The sequence below is a fragment of the Jatropha curcas genome, chromosome 5, assembly GCF_041381405.1.
Source record: "Jatropha curcas cultivar XTBG-Jc1 chromosome 5, XTBG_Jcur_1.0, whole genome shotgun sequence".
In the NCBI taxonomy this organism is placed as follows: Eukaryota; Viridiplantae; Streptophyta; class Magnoliopsida; order Malpighiales; family Euphorbiaceae; genus Jatropha; species Jatropha curcas.
Window position 1 is genome coordinate 5,450,285 of NC_143155.1, and position 19,531 is coordinate 5,469,815.

The window sequence follows — 19,531 nt, forward strand, 5'->3', positions numbered from 1 at the left end:
AAAAGAAAGACCAGCTCCAGAAGTACCTGCACCAGAAGAAGTATCAAAACTAGGGAAAGGATTGGGATTACCCTCCTCCATATTAGTGTCACCAGCATCCTCGTCCTCCTCCTCATTACAACTGTCTTCTAAGGATCCCACAATATGAAATGAATCTCCTATCTTTTCTACCAACTTCATATGCATTATCACATCTAAATCTAGCCTAGTGCCCTTTCCTCCTTCAACACTATCATATACTGGCCTAGTAGGGTTCCAAACTCTCAAATAAGATGCAATTCGGGTCACAAAACACCCCATCATAATAGCTCTTTTATCTGCTCGTGCAACTCTAGCCCATCGTAAGCATAACCAGTAACCAACATTGAGAAAAATCCCCTGATTGATCGCCCATATAAAATATAATTCATTTAGACTCAACACTCCAACACTCTCGCATCGCCCAAAAATAGTGTTGGCTAAGAATTTATTAATATACCTCAAAGTTGGGTTTCTTAATTTTGACGCTTTTGAAAACCTAGGATTGTAGTTATCTTCTCCAGTCAGTATTGTCCATGTGGTTCGATCTCTAAAATCCTTATGTATTTGATTAAGGACATTCTCAGTTGGGAAACCAAAGATGTGACTAACCTCATTAACTGAAAGTTCATAATTTCTCCCAAAAAGCCTGAATTTAATTTTGCTAGGAAATTCAAAAGGCAACAGACGAATAAGGGTAGAATATGAACTCAAAAATTCTAAAGTCATAGGCGCATAAACAAGGTCATTCATGGTAATAAACTATTCCCACCCAATACGCTTAAGGAGTTCTAAAACAGCATCTCTAAGCCCTACTGGTCCTAAAGTAGATTCATCAATAAAATGATTTGGCAGAATAGGGCGAAGAGAGAGTTTATTGTACCTTTCCTGTTATTCTGGTGAGTTGATTTCAAATGGAGGAGGAACTTAAGCTGTAGGAGGAGGAACGGGTGGAAGAGAGACGGTTGAAGGACAGGCGATTGGCTAATTTCTTGTAACCATTGAAGATGCAGGTCTGCTGCGTTTGTACCTTGGAGGCATGGTGAAAGAAAGAGAAAAGAGAAGAAAATTGGTTTGCTAAGCTTTTGGTTTGAGAGAAAAGGAGAGAAAAATGGAGAAGAAGGAAAGGGGCGACTAGGGCATGCTAAGAAGAAGAGAGAAGAGATGAAATTGTGGTTAGGGCATGCGCTTTAAATAGAAGGAGGTTTGCAGTATCCGAAAAGGCACGTTTTAAACACGCAAATCTGGAACGTGGCACGGGCGTGCCACTCGACACGGTCAAGGCGTGCTCGCTGCTGAGTCTTTGAGGCGGTGGTTGGCACGGGCGTGCTAGTCTCTGACATGCAAAAGAAATTTTTTTTCTTACTTGGCACAGGCGTGCTGAGGAGCACGGCTTGGGCGTGCTAGACTCTAACTTACAAGACTGATCTACACCTTTTTAGAGCATGGGCGTGCTGTGGAGCACGGTCAAGGTGTGCTAGCCTCTGACTTGCAATAGAAAAATTTGTCTTACCTAGCACAGGTGTGCCGAGGAGCACGACTGAGGCATGCTAGCCTCTGACCTTCAAGCAATTTTTTGCCTTTTTGATGCACGAGAGTGCTCAGGAGCACGACTAGGGCGTGCTAGCCTCTGACTTGCACGACCGATCTTTACTTTTAAAACATGGGCATGCTTCAGAGCACGGTCAGGGAATGCTAGAGTCTGACCCTCGAAGCAATTTCCCCTTTTTGAATCACGAGCGTGCTGATGAGCACGACAAGGGCGTGCTAGAGCCTATACCTCAACTTTTACCTGAAAGAATTTGACTGAAAACAGAAGAACAAACATGGTAAAAAATTAGGAAAACTATAACAAAAATAAACTAAAATAAGAAGGTTAAAGAAAAGAATATGGGTTGTCTCCCACAAGCGCTTTTGTTTAACGTCGTTAAGCTGGATGCACTAGACCCTATAAGGTAAAAATTAAACAAGGCTTATATCGATTTTGACTGGATTGAAGTATCCACTTTGGTAAACCTTTAACCGTTGAGCATTAACCTTGAAACTCCTGTTTCCATTGACTATTTCAACTGCTTCATGTGGAAAAATTTCCTTGGTTGTGAATGGTCCAGACCACCTAGAGCGCAATTTTCTTGAAAAAAAAAATGGAGTCTAGAGTCATAGAGTAATACCTATTAGCCTACCTTTAGATTCCTTAGGATAATATGTTTATCATGTCACTGTTTATTTGAAGCTTTTTGAAGACACCAAGAAATTTGAGGAAACTCTTGTCATCTTGTGTTTTCTTTAACTTTTGTGGGAAAGGAACACGTGGAACATAGGGTTGTACTTCCTCTTTCTCTTCTAGGTCAATGATGGGGACTTTTTTCTGCTCCTTCTTCTCCTTCTCCATCTTGGGTGGATCCTCCAACTATTTGCCATTCCTCAAGGTGATAGCTTGTACCTATTCCTTATGATTTTTTAAGTATTATTAGGCAACGTACCTTGGGTTGGAGAGGCCATCATGTTTGCAAACTGTCCTAGTTGAATCTCCAAGTTCCTTATCGCAGATTGTTGGATTTTGTTGTTTTCTCAGGTTTCGTTCATGAAGTCCATGTGCAATTTAGAGAGGGCAATAAGGAGATCATCATAAGACTTTTTCTCTTGAGGTAGAAAACCTAATGGTGCGTTCAAGGCATTGTTTGGATTCCCATACAAAAAATTAGGGTGATTTCTCAACCTGTTATCATAAGAGTTAGAGTATGGGTAATTCTTCCTTCCTTGATTCATCACATAGTTTACTTGCTTCGAAATTTATGGATTTAAAGAATCTAACATGCATTCTCCAATCCCATGCTGTCCATCACACCTGTCACAAGGTTGCACAATAGAATTAACCGAGTTAGTAGTTAATAAGTCCAACTTCCTTACCATATTGTCTACTATGGCATTGAGTGCGGTAATGGCATCAATCTTATAAACTCTTGCAGTCTTCTTCCTTTTGGAGTTGCTTTGATAATGGTTATTGCTTGCCATCTCTTCTATCCAGTCATATGCCTCATCAATTTCTTTTCTTTCAAAATATCCACCTGCAGCTGCATCTAGAGTAATCTTAATCTTAGGAGATAATGCATTATAAAAAATTTGTACCTGTAACCAATTAGGCAACCTGTGATGTAGGCACTTTCTCAATAAGTCCTTGAATCTCTCCCAAGCTTCATACAAACTCTCTTGATCATGGTGGACAAAGGTCATTATCTCATTGCGCAGTTTTGTGGTCTTTGAAGATGGGAAGAATTTTGCTAAAAATTTTTGGGCTAATTCTTCCCATGTTGTAAAACTTCCAGCAGGGCATGATTGTAACCAGGATTGTGCTTTGTCCTTAAGAGTGAAAGGAAAGGGTCTTAATTTTATGGCATCCTCAAAAACTCCATTTTGTTTAAGAGTATGGCAAATCTCTAGGAAATTTGTGATATGGGCATTAGGATCTTCACTAGGTAAACCTCCATATTGAATTGAGGTGGAAAGCATTTGGATAATTGCAGGTTAAATTTCAAAATTGTTAGCTTCCACCCTAGGTCTAGTGATACTCGAGGTTGTTCCATTGAGAGAAGGTGTAGTGTAATCTCGCAAGGTGCGGACATGAGGTTGAGGTCCGTCCTGAGTGTTAACTTCATCATCCATGTTTGCTTGCTGTTTTGGTTTGTTCTCACATGCTCTTCTAGCAGCATTGTTCCTACGACAAATTTTTTCGATTTCTAGATCAAAGATCAACGGCTCAGTTCTACCTGATCGTCTTGCATAAACACCTGAAATAATCTTCCATAAAAATTAAATTAAATAAATAATAAACAAAAACAAATGTCTAAATTAATAATAGGATAGCTAGTATTGATATTGGTAACGTCAATCCCCGACAACGGCACCAAAAACTTGACAGTGATTTTTGCAAGTGTACGAAATCACAACAAGTAATATAGAATGAATAAAGTATCATGTCCACAGAGATTGTATACCAAGTATCAAAATTATGTTAACCTACTATTATTTAAACGGTAATAAGGGGAGTTATTTTAAATTCAACAAATAAAAGAGAATAAAAAGAAATCAAGCAAAGCAATTTTGATTAAAAGAAATCAAGGCTTAGAGGCTAGAAGGGATTTTGACTTCACTTAATTCTATCCAATTTATTTTATTAGTTCATTAATCAATTTTAATTGTTCAAGTAGAGGAAATAACCCTAAAATCACTAACAAGCTCTCCCGATGTATTGTTAGCTATTTTAACCCGGTCTAATTACCTATCTTCCAATAGTACAATCAAACATGAATTAAACCATTAAGTTCTTTTTTAAATTCATAACCTAAGGTCATTAACTTATGAAAACCCCCATGAGTCAAACCATATAGCTTCCGCATCAAGTTATTATTCTCATGTAATTTATTACCTTTTTTCATATCAAGAACCCTTCTCCTGATAGTGATTAATGAAATAAATTAATCCAGGGGAGAAACTCTGCCTGGAAGCATTAAGTTTAATAATAAATTATACTTTGAACAAAGAAAAATAAATATAATTTTATAAATTGGAAAAGAAATTAATCTACATCAAATCCCTAGTATGAGAGTTTTGTTCGATATAGTAATTAAATAAAACTCAATAATACTTAATAAAATTTCATAATCAATCAGAATAATGAAAGAATAAAATAAGATTAAGAGTTTAGAGATAAAAACTAGTTAACAATTAATTATGGACGGCTTCCTTAAACCTTGGCACAAATCTTGAACAGTTGAAGTCTTGGATAGAGAGAAGAACAATAGAACAAAAATTATCAAAACTGGAGATGTCTCTACAATGAATGGCTCCTCTCTTTATATAGACTTCCTGGGAGAAAATCCGATTTCGTTTAGGAAATAGAGTCCTCATCAAGTAAGAAATCTTTTTGAAAATAGGAAACTGTTTAGGCTTTGAATTTCTTCTCAATTAGGACTCTTCCATGTGCCTAAATAGGATTAGAACTTGATTTGCAGGTTAGGAAAATATCTCAGGTGGGCCCATGTAAGTGATAGAGACTGGCTGGCATTTTCGACTCAAAATAGGACTATTTTTAACACGGACATGCTGTGAGGCACGGTCTGGGCATGCTGAAACTTGATTCTATGGAGGGTTCAGCATGGGTCGTGCTCAGGGGTACGCCTAGATAAGGATTTGTGGCATGGGCGTGCCACATAGTACAGTTAGGGTGTGCTAGGCTCTGAGTCTCCATGGTGAAATGCAGCACGGGCCGTGCTTAGGCAAACACGCCTTTAGGTTGATGTCCTCTTTTGGCACGGGCGTGCCATATAGCACGGCTTGGGCGTGCTAGAATCTAAGTCTCCACTTGATTTTCCTTGAATCCAGCACGGGCGTGATGATGTGCACGAGCAGGGCGTGCTAGAGCCTGAGTGTTTTGCTTTATTTTGCTCTTTTCTATGCCAAAACCTTACAAATTTCCTTAAGATCAAGTGAATTATGATTCAAGGAAGCTTTACACAAAAAACATAAATAAAACTAAAATAAAAACTAAATAAAGTAATTAAAAAAAAAAAACTAACAATTCTAATAAAAACTATATTAAAAATACTATAAAAATAAAACTATCACCTAATATTTATTTTGTCATTGGGATGGTAAGCAGATATAAATCCAATCCAAGTTCAGCACCTTGGAGAACAGTTAAAAGGATATTTAGGTGTCTTAAAGATACTGCAGACTATTCATTATATTTCAAGGTGGTAATCTGCAATTGAGAAGCTATATAGATGCTGATTGGGCAGGAGATACAGATGAGAGAAAATCCACTCTTGGATTTATTTTCTTATTCAACAATGGTGCCATATCTTGGAGTCGAAAGAAACAATCATGTATAGCATTATCCACAATGGAAGCTAAATTTGTAGCATTTTTGGCTGCAGCACAAGAAGTAATCTAGTTGACGAGATTTTTGAAACATTTGTGTATTAGTGCTACCAATGAAACAGTTGTAATTAAGTGTAATAGTCAAGCAGCAATAGCTTACACTAAGGATCCAAAATTTCATTACAAGACTAAACATATTGATATAAAATATAATTTTATGAAAGACATGATTACATGCAAAGAGGTGAACATGAAACACATATCTACGCGTAAAATGGTGACAGATCCATTGACCAAATCTGTGCCTAGAGATGTATTCAGATGACATACAAAATCTCAAGGACAGCGTATATGTTAAATGTATTTTTTATTATTTTTTGAGCTTTATGACCTTTTTTCACCTATTTTTTTTGTTAATAATAAGACATGTTAATTATTTTATACATACATGAGAATGAATATTTTTTATATATTTACTGTTATTGATTTGTTAAAAGCATATTAAGCAGATATATGATTGACCTCATCACATAGGTAATCATCTTTGTTTATCTATGTGATAAATAAAGGTAAGACTATTTTCAAGCAGATTTGTTTGAGTGATAATTAGAAGAGTTTGTGCTTAAAAGCTAACAAATCGACTCATTTAGAGAAATGAAATATACTTAATACGATGAAGTTATGATAGCTATAATTATCTGTAAGTATATTGAAATCTGTCTTAGTCGTTAGCTGTGAGTTCTTAAGTTATTTAGTAGACTAGTGAACTTAAGTTAGACATTGAGTGTGTCTAAACTATACCATCTGCATAGTGTTGAAAACTAAATCTTTATTTTAGTAAACGTGTGCTCAGTGTGAAAGGAGAAAGAATAACACTATGACATCTGCGTCATACCACATATACGAAATGACAACCAAATGAGTTACCGAGGTAAGTGATCTCAACTGTTAGTTATGTGAGACTCTTTGAGAATGATAGTTCTCTAAACTAGTACACTTACTACTTTGACTGATTCTTGAGATGCAATTCGGTGATTGGTGTCTTAGAGCATTGCTAGAAAATCATGATTGATGCGATTATATGGGACATTTCTAGAAAGACGAGTTGAATTATGATCGAGAGAATTAATTTGAACTGAAGATTATTTTACGGTCATATTTAAGTTTTGTGTTCACAAGCCGACCAATTATGTTTATGAGTTGATGTAATTGTGAATATAAAATAATGAGACCAATGGTAACAATAAATGTGATAAATAATCTGGAGTAGCACATACTTTTCTACTTTGAAGGGCTTTTTCCTATCAAGATGCTATATATCTCTAACAAGTTTATAGTAAAGAACTCTCAAAATATGTTGATCGCATAGTCTATCTACCGAGTATGAATGTCCTAGCTATGAACGGGTCAACTCTTGTCATATGCGAGTGGGAGATGTTGGAATTAATGGACACGTATAGGTACACTGATGACTAGCTTTTTAACTTGGTCCATTATTAATAATTAATATGTCTAATTATTTATAGTATTTAAATAAGTTTAAATATGATCATGGTTGGTTATAATAAGAGAGTTTGAATTTTAGTAGGATTACACTAACTTGTAGTCATCCAACTAAAACAAAAGAGTAGGAGAACACGTTCTCCACTATCGCTAATAGAAAAAAACTCTCTCGTAATCTGACTGTTCTGTCATTGATATCGTGAAGACAACAAAGACTTTTAGACTGTGGATAATAGGAACAATTCGTTAATTCGTAATTGCTTCTATGGTCAGCAAACCGATAACGCAAGGCAAGAGGTTATTCATCTGCTACACTACAAGAGGTAGGTATTCAATCCATTCACTTTTACATATCATGTATGGGTGTATGATCATGTGAATCTTACATTAAGAGAGAGAGAGAGAGTTTATCGAATGCAATAGAGAGATTGTAAAGAAGATTATTATTTCAATGAGATTAAATAAATGAATCATGATAAGCAAATAGTTAATTAGAAAAAATACATCAACATCCAATGCAAAATAGATTTTGGTGTATTTGGTTAAAGATGAGTGAGAGAGGCAATTGAATTTTTTTGAGAAAGAGAGCGAGAGGATACAATTGCTTATTGGAGATGGAATCGAGTTTGAAGAAAATGCAACAAATTAGAAGGTGAGATGAAAAAAGGAGCAACTTAGTAATTTTAAACTCTAGATCTCGTGCCATGCACGTTAGTTTATAAAACTCAATTATTTTGAAATTAATCAATGTATTTACTATTATTTCTCGGGTTCTGGTCGTCCTAATGACAATTTCAACTAGCCACGCAAGTAATAAACACTTAATTGGAAAATTTTTAATAGTTAGATATTGGATTAAGAAAATTTTCCATTCATATACCAAAATAAAAATTGTTAAAAGTTCAAACATCATATTTATATTTATACTTCGTGAAATTGTAAGAACAAACAACTAATGTATTTAACTGTAAATACATTCACACTTATATGTATATATTTAATAGCATGATGTGTTTCATCACAATCAAATAATTAATTAAGTGGAATATACAATTAAGTTGAAGACATATATGGAGACAATAAATTTAGTTGAAAAATCTAATGAATATCACTCATAAATGTTAAAAGATGGAGTTTGCATAAAAAAAAAAAAAAAAAAGTTAGAGGTTGAGACTGCGTTACCTACTAAACCAAATAAGAAAAGTAAAGTAAATAAGGTTTGACTGATTTGGGTTGAAAAAATGAAAAAAGGAAAATAAAAATATAGTCATTAAATAGTTGGAAAAAAATTAAAAGAAACTGCAATAAAAATATTGATATAAAAAGTTAGCCAACGTGAGAAATATGTAAATTTTTTTTTTTTTGAGAAATTTGTCAATTCCTCAGTAAAGAAAATGACTTTAGTATATCATAATATTTTCATGGGAAGAAGAAATACAAATATAGAAAATTGTAATCTTCTATTTAGAGATGATTTTGGTAGAAGAAATTAATTTTTCAGGTAAAGCTGGTCCATTTTCAAATAGGAAAATAAAAAAACTTTTTACAGTATTGTTTTGCACTTTGTTCTTTTAGAAACTTGCTACAACTGATATCCATAGAAGAGTCTACTATATTAAACTCTATGGAGGAATAAGCCGTATTACCAGATTCCATTAGTAAAACTTATTTGAAGTCTCCAACCACGTGCAACCAACACGTCAATCTTGTATTTTGAATTGCCAATAAAAAAGAAATAAAAAGGTCAATATAAAAACTCCTTAATTATGAGGAACAACTTCATGAAAGGAGAAAACTAATAAATCAAAACATAAAATCCACTGAGAGGATACCAAAAAAAAAACACTAAAAATCAATCAACTGTGACATATTTGAGAGAGACTATATCAAAATTTTATTTCAAATGACTATAAATTTACAAATTATTAAAAAGAAAACCAAATAAAATAAACAAAAGCAATGCAAAGGAACGAAAAATAATCACCTTAGACTAAAGAAAACAATCGCGATGGTTCGAAAAATAAAATCTAAAACATTTGAAATACCCTTTTTTTTTTAAAACTCTAAACATATGAAAATTATTAAAATAATCATACTTATGTCATATATATATAGATAGCATACCATACAAAAAAAAAAAAATAATTAAGTAAGCCTTACCACCCTACCTCTTAATGAAAACCAAGGGGAGGAATTTCATTCTCCAACCAAGCATACTAACATAACTCTTATGGACAAAGGTATCCATTTCTATCCTCATCATGCATTATTTCCAACAATTTTGCCCATTTATATCCATTTAAACATATCTACAATAACATTTTTCAACCTTATATCTTATTTTAGTCAAATCAATCCTCAAACATACAAATAACCAAGAGAACCTCATCACACATGATTCATACATACATTTATCCAAATAAACCTATGATTCAAGGCATAAGAAATTTCCAGCATTAAAATAACCTTGACCTTTGTTGGGTTTTTAAGACATAACTTGAGTTATAGGTCTCCAAATTGAATGAAATTAGATTCATTCGAAAGCTAAGACAAAATGCTACAAATAATATGAAGGAACCATAGACTAGATCAATCTGTAAGATAGCAAACACAAGCTAGGAACACAGACCAGCAGACCAAACCTGATTCAGCAAAACCAAGTCCAATGTTTATTGAATTCCTACTTAACCAAACACTCAAATTAAACCAATCTAGAACCAGGGAAGTCTCAAGACACAGGGCAACAACTTTCATGAAGAACTCAGAACCTAATCTTGTCATTATAGTGGTCAAAATGGGCACTCAATTCAGTGATGCATGTGGCCCGATACAACAGAGTCAGTTTAGGTATTCCAGCCATAAGTTGAGCTATGTATCTCCAAATTGGACACAAGAGGATGGGTTGGAAAGCTAAGAAGTAGACCTACAACTTTTATGAAGGACTTAGACACAAATGTGTTGGCTCAAGGGTCAAAATGCTTATCTCGGATTTTGATGATTATTACAAAACAAATAAATTTAAATTATATTATTTGTGCTAATTTTATTTTATGCAGAATATCTTTGGAAAGAAATTATACAAGGCAAGTCCTACATTGAGAGTGAAGATTTCGAAGATCCTAGTCATCTAGGCTTTTAGGAAACTTTGTAGGATAGAGAGAAAGGTTATATATGAGCACAAAAATCGTTTTCTCTCTCAAAAATATTTTTTCGGAAAAATTAGTTTTCTTCAAAATAATTTATTTTCGAAAATATTCCTTTAAATCGAAAAGATTTATTTTTCCTAAAAACTAAAGAGATTTTCTTCTCTAATGTTTTTGGTAATAAAATCATTTACTCTTTCAGAAATATATTTTGAAAGATCTAAAGTGTTTCAAAGTTATTCGCTTACCTTAAAATGAAAGGGAAATCTCTTTCGGTTTTGGTAAGTGCATCTTTCCGCAAATAAATTCTTTCCAAAATAAATGCTGTCAAAAATCTTTTCTAAAGGAAAGTGAAAATCGGGTTTTATTCTCTTACCAAAAAAGATGAAATAATTTTTGGTAACAAAGATTCTCACATCTTCTAAAATAAGGAAAGAAGATATTCTGTTTTCAATCTCTTTCCAAAAGGTGACAGCTCCCTTGTTTCCTATATATAAAGGAACACTCACGCCTTAAACATTTGGTGAAGTAAGAGTAATTGTTTTAAGAGCACTCTCTCTCATTGAACGAATCTTTTTCTCTCAAAACTTACTCTACCCCCATTTTCTTTTCATCTCTATACCTTAACGTTTTCATATTTAAAGAAGAAAAGAATTTTTACAGTTACATTTTGAAAAACAGTTCTGTGTCCTAATCGATCTTCTAATCTGATAAAACTGTTTTTCCTGTGCTTATATAGGCGTTTCTTTCTGTCTATTTAGAATCTGTATTCTACAGTAGACAGGCTCTTTATTTTGTTAAACTTTTGAGTGTAATAGCTTAGGTTAGAAGCTATTGAGATAGAGGTTATCAAGCGACCTTCTCCATGTGTGGGATAGCAATGTCTTGAATTGAGTTTTCTGTACTCTACCAAAAACAGAAAGGGTTGAGGTTAACTAGAACCTTTGGAAAATCTAGTGGGACAAAAGGGTAGATCTAGGTTGTTGATCTATTTGCCTTGTACTGTTGGTTTGTCTCTTACCCTTTAAAAGAGATAACTTAGTGGAGGATCTCAAGATGCGTCTTGGGGAGTGGATGTAGGCGAGTTAGTGCCGAACCACTATAACTCTCGGTGTTGATCTCTTTATGTCTGAAGTTTGGTTGATACTGTCTCTTTCACACTCTTGTTTAATTTTTAGAAACGCTGAAATTGTTAATATTCAGATGTTCTAAAACGACAATAAGTTTCATCTATTCTAAACGTTAAAACTCTGGTATTCTAATATAGTGAATATGCAATGTTCTAACTGTTGTTCTATTTCCAGTATAATTCACTGTTTGGGTTTCTATTTTGTTTTCTAAACTTTATGACGATGTTCTAATCCTGATAACTCTTCATCATAAAGTTACTTTAACATCTGATTAAGACTCTGTGAAGAAGTTCTAATAACTATCTTTCACGTAGTGTTATATGGTCTTGCAAACTTTATGAGGAAGTTCTGAGTTCAATAACTTTCCTTCATAAAGAAGCTCTGATATTGTACAAGTCAGTGTGAAGCTGTTCTAATCAATAGCTACACTTTGCACAGACTTTCTATATCTAAAATTAGAACATTGTGAGGAGATTCTAATCCATATTCTACTCTCACAAAGTTTTGTGTGTTTTTTCGCTGCACTTAGAATTCTAATTCTTGTTTAGAATTTCTAAAATTTATTTCAGTTTTTAGAAAACCCAATTCACCCCCCTCTTGGGTTGTGCCATACACATTCGGGACCCACAAAATGGAAACTATAAAGGATCGAAAAATGGTCCTTAATCTCACTCAATAACCCGTTTTTCCCAAATTCAGCTTTCTTCAACCATGAAAAGAACACGAACAACAAAGGTACAAGGTAGAAATGTCTACCACATAATAAGTACTCATCAAACATCACCCAAGAGCATATTATTGCAACCAAAATTCAACAAATCAATCATTTCATACAAAATCCCAAAATATACACATGCTAGCATAAAGGCACAAAATCAAAAATTTGAGTAAGGTAAGTGTGTTTATAAACACTAACCTTAAAACAAGCTTGGATTAAAGTCTCTCAAGCCTTAGCTTTGCCTTACACCTTGATAGAAGGTTTCCCCAACCTTTGGCTCAAGTAGAGAATCTCCAAATTTCTTAAAATTAGTCACCAAAAATCACTTCTTAACCTTAATTCTCTAGGATTACTTACTTAAATCAAGTTTAATGGTGTAAATTTGGTGGATTTAGTGAGTAGAAGTGAAGAAAAAACAAAGAAGAGAAGAAGAGAGAAAGTTGGCGTTGGAAATGGAGTAGGAGAAGAAGAAGAAAAGAAAAAGTGTTGCTCAATAATTGAGAAGTTGACTTATAAAGCAACTAAAGGGTAGTTTAGTCTTTTCCCACAATTGGATGGCTAAGATTAAGTCAAAAGTAATCTCATCCAATGGCTACAAATAATCTCCAATTAACTTCCTTCAAAATATTATTTATCTCCTTAAAATTCTCAAATTTAATCCTTAAAAATAATTCCTCAAATTTCCTTACTTAATATAACACCATAATTCACTATTCACTAATTCTCTAAATTCTCCAAAAATATTCATTACTTATTTTCTACCCATAAAAATTCATGTATGCATACTCTAAAAATATTAAATAAACTTTGACACATAGATAGTAATTTTTTCGGACCAAAATAATACCGACTCTCGGACCGATAGTACTATTCACAGACCGATCGTACTATTCATAGACCGGTAAATCACTATCCATTCATAGTTAATTATACTTAATATCTTTCTCGGATCTAAATAAAATATTATCCCCCTCTCTGTAGCACCATTCATATCCCGATCAAATAATATCATTTTGAGATTCGAAAATTTTGGGGCATTATAGCTCTACCCCTCTTAAGAAAATTTCATCCTCGAAATTGAATTGAATCAAATACTAAAAATCTTATAATTCCCTTTTGTCTCCTATAAATTCTTCTCAAAAAGATTAATACTTAATATCCTTAGGATCTATGAAGAGTTCTCCACAACAAATGATTTACATACAGACATAATCATCCAAATTGATAATCAAGATTTCTAATTTAATAACCATATCATCATCTCATCATTCAGCCAAACTATATAGATCCTTCAAAATTCCTCTTTACTCTTCAATAGAATCACTACATAACATCTTTCATTCCCTCTAATATGCAATTCAGGGACCATATGCAAAAATCAAGGGTTATGCTTTACGGTTTAATACTTAAACCCACATAACCAAATCACAGATAACATGCATTAACTCACAAATGAATATACATATATATATCATAATACTTAGATTCATATGGTAGCACCCACTTAAATGCAAGAGTGAAGTCTACACACATGAATGCAACAAGATGATTTTAATATAGCTTGTGAAAATGCTCCATATGTACACTATACCCACTTGCTCATTTATTTAACAAGGCTTGACCTATAACACCAACCGAAATTTATCAAGTTATATTATATTCCTAAGATTATAGTGATTTCATGTAACCCCATAAACCTTTCATGTCTAGTAAACAACTCCTTTAATATCACACTACATCCTTCCATCTTAACAATGATTACTTATATATATTTGATTATTTTGGCATAGAAACCAGTTCTATTTAAGCATGATAAGATCACCTCAAATCATTATTCTTATCAATTCACACTTAACTTATAGAATCCCAAAATGTACAAGTCTATAGCTTGATACTTATTACCTCCATTTTCATTAATTCTTAGAAGTAACTGGTTTCTTAATTAATCAAAAATTACCAATTAATACAATTAATAATAACCCAAATTTTAAGTCTCTTATAGGTCATGTCAAGTCATATTCCTTTCAACTTTTATAGGTGTTCTTTTCTTAATCTTAAAATGCTGACATAACCATATTCATTAATATTTATCCAGCTCACTAATTTAAATATCAATTTAATAATTGAACAAACCATATTTTGATTCTCATTGTCATTAACCAATTCTCTTAACCCTCATGACATGACATTTATATAGCATAATCATCTTAAATTTTCTTAAAGAAATCATTCACTTTTCTAACATCATAGCATCTCACATTAATCCAATATCTCTGCTTATAATACATATAGCATCTAGAAGTCAATAGGTTCTTTACATATCAAAAGACAATATCATAGAATTCAATGCCTAATTATTCTATGCTACACCATAAGGTGCCACAATTATACGAGCTCCAAAATTTCCACATAAGGATTAAAACAATTTAATTCTTACTAAAAACAATAATTTATTTTTTTTTCTTATCATCATAACAATCCATATTATCCACAAAATCCATATATAATTCATAAATGGCTTATGAGAAACTGAGCATACTTTTACTCCACAAAATATTATCATCTCCTATAAATATTAATCATTTCTCACATTCCAAGTGAACGACCTCAAAGTATATATCGATTAGGTCTCATAAATTACACTTGTGCAATAATACTACATACTCTAGCCAAAAATCCATGCAAATCTCATCAAAATTCATATACTAGCACACACTTCAATCATTTAAAATCCAATATGCTCAAGTTCAAATCATATAGTTCATTTACTTGGTAATTCTAGCAACTCATTACCAACATATCTTTCACTGGGTATATATGTACATATGTTCATGCTTCATGTATACACATCACATGCCTAGATCTCATGCAAGTGTTATCTATGTACATACAAATTCACAAGTCAACACACTTCATAAACACATGAATAATCTACATATGTAAATTCATTTTCATTTCCAGAACAATATTTTCATCTTTCAAAATCTTTGTAAAATTACACTTGAAAATCAAATCTTCTTATATCCAAATATCAAGGAAGGAAAAACTTCATAACGAAAATCAATCATTCAATAGCAAAGTAAAAAAAAAAAAGATACTTTTCTTAAAAATTTAAGCTAAATAAACTTTCTTTATCACACATTCATACCATTTATGTTATAAATGTAAATCAATTCCAAAGTCAAAATTCACAAGTTTCAAATCAAATCTCAAAGATATTCAAAGCACATGGAAATCCTACCGACTCAAAGGAGAGGAGGAAACAAATCCTTTAATGCCTCAGGAAAATCATCACATCTCTCAAAGATCTATCCTTAGCTTTTTTAAAAAAAAAAATTTCTCCAAAAAGTAACTCCGTCAAACTATCCGAAGGGATACCATTAAAAAAAAATCATTAATGTCAACCTTTACATATTATTACAGTACTCTCCAATAGTAGGTCATATTACTTTCATGATCCAAAACATTTATCCACATTCTATCTCCAATACCAATTCATAGAAGATCCGCTACAGAGTCAAATTACTTATCAAACATATATAACATATATCTTCACTTAATTACTTATCTTCCTTAAATCAAACATAAACCTAGAATCGCCTAAACCTATGCTCTGATACCACTCAATCGCCCCGACTCTAATCACCATTTACAAAATAGCCTACCCAAAATGGTATATCTACTCTGATGCTACTTCTCGGGTCTTGACAAACATCCTCTGCTCCTAACCTGCGCGTGATAAAAATCAACGCGCTGAGTAGAAGACTCAGTGGTGCTAAATAACCAACAATTAAAATAACAAGAATAGCCAAAGCAAGTCTCGCAAGTGCTTTAAACTACTCAATTATATAAATACCGAAATCACCTTAATTTAATTCAAACACTTTGAAAGCAATAAGAAGATTATAAATATAAATATGTCTTCATTCTCTTATAGCAAAAATAACATTTCATTCTTAGTTAAGGCTCGTACTAATACAGAATGAATATAAGTACATTTGATCGTGGCCTATGTTAGCGCCACCCCCATCACACAATCGTGGCCTATGAAAGCGCCACCCTCATCACACAAATAAGCGCGTCCGCCTATTTATAAGGGCTGATAACCCTAGCATATAGTCATAGCCTCATGAAAATTTGATCGTGGCCTATGTTAGTGCCACCCCCATCACACAATTGTGGCCTATGAAAGCGCAACCCCCATCACACAAATAAGCGCGTCCGCCTATTTATAAGGGCGGATAACCCTAGCATATGATCATAGCTTCATATAACCAAATCAATCTCATCATTCCACATTTCAATCATGCATAGTAGAGCTCAAATCAAAATCATTCTTAATTCATAATACTTCTCATAAAACTTGTCTTATTCTTTAGTCTTCTTAAATTCATAATATAAGCTTACTTTAGAACATAACTAACTCATGAAAATTTCTTACTTCACATAGAAAATTTCTTATCATATGAAATCGTACATGTAAGCTTACTTTTGAACTTAAGTGACTCATGAAAACTTCATACTTCAACATAATTACTTAATATAGGATATTTCTCATAAATTCCTTTTCTTTTAAAACTTTCTTAAAGTCATAATGAAATTTATCATAAGAAACTTCTTATCATATAAAATCATACTTTCCTTATTTAAAATTCAAAGCACATACACCTTAAATACCCATTTTTTTTAAAACTCTAAACATATGAAAATTATCAAAATAATCATACTTATGTCATATATATATAGATAGCATACCATACAAAAAAAAAAAAAAATTAAGTAAGCCTTACCACCCTACCTCTTAATGAAAACCAAGGGGAGGAATTTCCTTCTCCAACCAAGCATACTAACATAACTCTTATGCACCAAGGTATCCATTTCTATCCTCATCATGCATTATTTCCAACAATTTTGCCCATTTATATCCATTTAAACATATCTACAATAACATTTTTCAACCTTATATCTTATTTTGGTCAAATCAATCCTCAAACATACAAATAATCAAGAGAACCTCATCACACATGATTCATACATACATTTATCCAAATAAACCTATGATTCAAGGCATAGGAAATTTCCAGCATTAAAATAACCTTGACCTTTGTTGGGTTTTTAAGACATAACTTGAGTTATAGGTCTCCAAATTGAATGAAATTAGATTCATTCGAAAGCTAAGACAAAATGCTACAAATAATATGAAGGAACCATAGAGTAGATCAATCTGTAAGATAGCAAACACAAGCTAGGAACACAGACCAGCAGACCAGACCTGATTCAGCAGAACCAAGTCCAATGTTTATTGAATTCCTACTTAACCAAACACTCAAATTAAACCAATCTAGAACCAGGGAAGTCTCAAGACACAGGGCAACAACTTTCATGAAGAACTTAGAATCTAATCTTGTCATTATAGTGGTCAAAATGGGCACTCAATTCAGTGATGCATGTGGCCCGATACAACAGAGTCAGTTTAGGTATTTCAGCCATAAGTTGAGCTATGTATCTCCAAATTGGACACAAGGGGATGGGTTGGAAAGCTAAGAAGTAGACCTACAACTTTTATGAGGACTCAAACACAAATGGAAATTATAAAGGATAGAAAAATGGTCCTTAATCTCACTCAATAACTCGTTTTTCCCAAATTCAGCTTTCTTCAACCATGAAAAGAACATGAACAACAAAGGTACAAGGTAGAAATGTCTATCACATAATAAGTACTCATCAAACATCACCCAAGAGCATATTATTGCAACCAAAATTCAACAAATCAATCATTTCATACAAAATCCCAAAATATACACATGCTAGCATAAAGGCACAAAATCAAAAATTTGAGTAAGGTAACTGTGTTTATAAACACTAACCTTAAAACAAGCTTGGATTAAAGTCTCTCAAGCCTTAGCTTTGCCTTACACCTTGATAGAAGGTTTCCCCAACCTTTAGCTCAAGTAGAGAATCTCCAAATTTCTTGAAATTAGTCACCAAGAACCACTTCTCAACCTTAATTCTCTAGGATTACTTACTTAAATCAAGTTTAATGGTGTAAATTTGGTGGATTTAGTGAGTAGAAGTGAAGAAAAAACAAAGAAGAGAAGAAGAGAGAAAGTTGGCGTTGGAAATGGAGTAGGAGAAGAAGAAGAAAAGAAAAAGTGTTGCTCAATAATTGAGAAGTTGACTTATAAAGCAACTAAAGGGTAGTTTAGTCTTTTTCCACAATTGGATGGCTAAGATTAAGTCAAAAGTAATCTCATCTAATGGCTACAAATAATCTCAAATTAAATTCCTTCAAAATATTATTTATCTCCATAAAATTCTCAAATTTAATCCTTAAAAATAATTCCTTAAATTTCCTTACTTAATATAACACCATAATTCACTATTCACTAATTCTCTAAATTCTCCAAAAATATTCATTACTTATTTTCTACCCATAAAAATTCATGTTTGCATACTCTAAAAATATTAAATAAACTTTGACACATAGATAGTAATTTTTCCGGACCAAAATAATACCGACTCCCGGACCGATAGTACTATTCACAGACCGGTCGTACTATTCATAGATCGGTAAATCACTATCCATTCATAGTTAATTATACTCAATATCTTTCTCGGATCTAAATAAAATATTATCCCCCTCTCTGTAGCACCATTCATATCCCGATCAAATAATATCATTTTGATATTCGAAAATTTTGGGGCGTTACAATTCTAAAATCTATTATTAAATGTAAGAAAAATGAATAAAAATAATAAATTGTTTCAGTAGTTGGTGGATAGTAGCGATCGGTGATTAGTCTTAATTTATGATGATAAGTAATTGTCACTATCAATAACTAGTGATTTAGTTAATATATATATATATATATATATATATATATATATATACATTTTTGTTTTTTGAAAAGGAATAAGATTGAGCTTATATTACCTTGAAGAATAATGATTAAACAAAAAGTTTGGGATTGAGTCCCAAATATGAAAGTGAGAATGATTAATGGAAGTTCAAGCAAATAAATGAGCTCCCTTATTCTCTTGCCTCCTAATCCACGTGATTTTAATATCATGCCTAGAAGATAGCCATTAAGAGTAAATAAATGAACTAAAATATATTTACAATCAACAATAACTAAATC

General features: G+C 32.7%; 1 non-coding gene across 1 annotated transcript; it reads left to right on the plus strand.

Moving 5' to 3' along the window:
• Positions 1 to 3,163: 3,163 nt before the first annotated feature.
• On the plus strand, positions 3,164 to 3,270 carry LOC119369838 (small nucleolar RNA R71). Its single transcript, XR_005177410.1, has one exon. It is a non-coding gene; the product is annotated as a small nucleolar RNA R71 (small nucleolar RNA).
• Positions 3,271 to 19,531: the final 16,261 nt, after the last annotated feature.